This window comes from Mastomys coucha, unplaced genomic scaffold, assembly GCF_008632895.1.
Source record: "Mastomys coucha isolate ucsf_1 unplaced genomic scaffold, UCSF_Mcou_1 pScaffold20, whole genome shotgun sequence".
NCBI lineage: Eukaryota > Metazoa > Chordata > Mammalia > Rodentia > Muridae > Mastomys > Mastomys coucha.
In genome coordinates, this window is record NW_022196903.1 from 130753575 (window position 1) to 130757211 (window position 3637).

Sequence of the window (3637 nt, forward strand, 5' to 3'; positions counted from 1 at the left end):
ATTCTGAGGAAGTTGGCTCCAGGATGACCTCCTTGATTGAGGCAATATTTTGCTTAGATCCAAAGGGGCGTATGGGAGACCCCAACTACTGGTTAGCTCATCATTGTGCTAGGCACTAAAGATGTACAAGGATAGAAATAAACGGGGTTGGTTTTGCTTTGTGTGTGTGTTTAATTTTAATCACCATTTGACTTTACTTAGTTGTGTAACTTCAGAAATGGGGTAAATTGAAGTACCTGAATGAACCAGTGGGGGAAAACACCTTATTTTGTTTCAGATGCCAGGGGCCCTATAGTTTGAATATATAAGAACAAGTTTCCTTGGCATTCTTCCAGTGTCTGAGCCTGAGAGTAATGTAAAGTCTTGATGGAGCACCAAGTGCCAACCTCCAGCAGGCAAGCTGAGGCAAAGGGTCCTCAACTCTGGAATCCAGTGGTTCTTCTCCATCTCATACATAGCCCTAGAGCCAAGTTCTGATTGCCTTAGTCTACCATGCCTGGGCCTAAGCTTTTCATGGCCTCTGTGCCTTAAGATCTCCATTACAAGATCCTGGTCAGAAGCCTGTGTCTTCCATCCTCACGATCTGCCCTCCATTCCTGGATTGTAGTTCACTCCTGTAGTAGTCAATTGACAACCAGGAAGAGCCATCACAATGAGCAATGAAACCAGGATAACAAATCTAAGTTCAGCGGCAAATACATACTCTTACTTTTCTCTCTTTACTGTTCATTCAACACCCCAGATGGCAAAAAGCAATCCATTCAAACGTATTTTTAAATACCAAGTCAAATGACTCATGACTCTCAAGCACAAAAACAAAAAATGAAGTATTAAAACTCCCCAAACTTGCAAGATATTTTCTTATTAGAACATATGACCCGATTTATATTTAAGGGACTTTAAAGTGGCCGCCACTGTAGGAAAATATTTTAAGGCCAGGCTCTCTTCCATTTCAAATGAATCAAACGTACAAAATTTAACCTTGCCCATTGTGAAAAAGGAACAAATGTTTCCTGATCAAAGTGTGTGACATTTCCCTACAGGATAGGCCGGCCCTCTTGTGGCTCCCCTTTGAGCACTAAATAAATCTACTTTCTTTCTAGGTTGGGAAAGGGACGATCCCGAGGTAAATTTAAGACTCTACAACTGCAATTCCCTTGGCTCCTTGGTTGTTTTGGTTAACGCATCTTTCACCAAACGGTCAACTGCCCGGCTCCTGGCTCCTGCCCAGACATTTCAGAACTGATCGGTGTCGATTGTTTCAGTATAAATGTTTATCAGAAAGCAGAAGGGGCAGCAATTTGGGAGGAAGGGAAGGGTATTGATTATAGAAAACTAGAAAAAGGCATGGATACAACATTTTCTCTTTTTAGTGTTTCCCTTTTTGAACCAGCCTCAGGCTCGCGTTTTGATGCCCCGCCCCCAACCAAAAACACAACACCAGTCAAGGGGAACTTTACAAGACCACAGTGCCTCGTCTACAGAAGCGACTCTCCTAAAAAAAAAGGAGTTGGGAGAGTCGAGCTCAAAAAACCATGGGAACTCAGACAGCTCCAGTGCAACCCGCCGGTCCAGGTCCACTGAAGGCGGCCTGGACAGCAACTGCGGAAACCATAGCGATGTTGTATACTGACGCAAACTCAGGAGGTGGATCTGACCCAGAGGACCGTTTGGACACAGCGCCCCACCAGGCCCGGAGCCTTGAAACCTGTGGCTCTCGCCACCCGGGCCCAGCAAAGGGAGAGCGCGGCCCCTGGGCCTGGTGTTTCGGAGGCTTCGCAGGCCCCGGGGAGGATCGCGGAAAACCGAGCACCTAGTCCGTGAGCCTCCCGGGACGGCGAGCGCAGCCAGCAGGCTGTCCTGAGTACTTTCTGCGAAGGGGCCTTGACCTCCGCCTCTCGGCCAACCACCCAGGGACCGCTCTCTAGAAATCTCCCCCTCCTCCGCTTTACGCCACTTCCTGTTCCCGCGGGCCGCGCTCTCACCGCGCGGCCAAGTACGGCAACCATAGAGAGTACAACGACAGTGGGGCCAGAGTTACTTCCGCTCTCATTTACTATCCGATTGGATAACTACAGGCCAAGAGCCCGGCCCCTTTCCGAAGCATTGTAGAATGACACTAGTGTAGCCCAATAAGAATAAAAGGTGAGGAAGCGGCTAGTTGACCGATTACTGTCAGAATTCTGACGTGTTTCCGTCAGCTCCTCTTCTAGCGATGCCTGGTACTGGTATGGGTACAGTTCCGAGTCGTCCATTGATTCTGTTGTTAGTTGTCGGGTGTAAGTGGATGCTGTCCTCCAGGAATACCTCCACTGAAAACAAGTTACCCAATAAAACTGGGCACCGAGTTAAAGTGCTCAGCAAACATCAGCCCTCTAAACGCACAGCATGTGATGACCTGAACAAATAGTGCATGGGGGAGACTCACAAACTGATAATCTACACGAAAATGTCTATTTTAAAAGAGAAACATGTAGATTTTCCAGAGCATAAGTTGGTACACAACCCTCTGACTGGTCTTTACATCAGCCCAAACTCCTTTATGATGTCATTTACACACTCTTGATTTATCTGGAAGTCTTTGTCCTTCCCTCCCCTTCCCTCCCGTTCCCTTCCCTCCCCTCCCCTCCCCTCCCCTCCCTTCCCCTTCCCTTCTACATTCTCATTCCTTACCACTCATCTCTACCCTTTCCCCTTAAAGGTAAGCATTCAAAATGAAATCTTAGTGAACTTCACGCTTGGTTATTTTGCAACTTCATCTAAACATCCTTTACAGAAAATGGTCATATGAGGATTTTTGACATCAGGTGATTTAAAAGTTTTGATGAAGGTATATGTTAATGTTTAGAATGATTTGAATGTGTCCCCTTACAATTTAACATCAGATCCATACTTAAGCCAAGCTTTTATGTGGTCGGACATAAGAATTCAGTAAATAGCCTGGGCTGGCCCTCATCTCCCCATCCTGCCTCATCGTTTTGATTGATGGAATTACAGTCAAAAGCCTTGATGCCTGGGTGTCATTAAATTCATATTTTGATAACTTTGAGTGTCAGCAATAGCAAGAACTATTAGTGCATAACATATAAACCAGGTAATAAATTTGGAAGGTGACTCAAGTTGTATTATTTTGAAACTAATTAATAGACACAGTGATAATATAGAAATTAATACATTTGAAACAGTCATATGGCTAGTAACAATGTTTCATCTGTTTGTAAGAATTATTTTTTTTAGATATACTGAGTATTTTATTCCAATGATTTTTTCTGTGTGTGAGTAAAAACTAAACAGCTATAACAAAGAGGTTCTCCTTATTGTTACAAATAATCATTTTTGAAATAGACCTTAAAAGTGGCTCAATGAGAACGGTTAGATGAAGGATTTAGAAAACAAATTGCTTTATGTACAGGAATTAAGTTCTGTCAATAGGCCTCCATAGCTTCTCCTTTTTCTGATTTCGGGTGGCAGTTATCAAGTCTGCAAGTATTTTATGGGGCAGAGGGAGCTGCCTCTTTGTGGTGGTATAGAAAATGAAATTATTCCCCCTGAAAAAACACAAACTACTCCAGTGTAGATACCTGACTGTTCATCTTAACTGGCGCTGCACTGCAGTGGTGACCTCAGTGATAGCATG

General features: G+C 44.3%; 1 protein-coding gene and 1 long non-coding RNA gene across 3 annotated transcripts in view; one reads left to right on the top strand and one right to left on the bottom strand.

Moving 5' to 3' along the window:
- Positions 1–2037: 2037 nt before the first annotated feature.
- Positions 2038–3637, bottom strand: LOC116099728. The gene is made up of 2 exons (XR_004122359.1): positions 3582–3637; positions 2038–2312 (listed from the first exon to the last, which is right to left on the bottom strand). It is a non-coding gene; the product is annotated as an uncharacterized LOC116099728 (long non-coding RNA).
- CUNH12orf60 (chromosome unknown C12orf60 homolog) overlaps positions 2090–3637 on the top strand; it is a 16265-nt gene continuing 14717 nt past the window's right edge. Inside the window, exon 1 of one of the 2 annotated variants that reach the window (XM_031383688.1) lies at positions 2090–2701. The gene's annotated coding sequence lies outside the window, so the exon portion shown is untranslated. The other variant, XM_031383691.1, reaches the window with a different exon arrangement.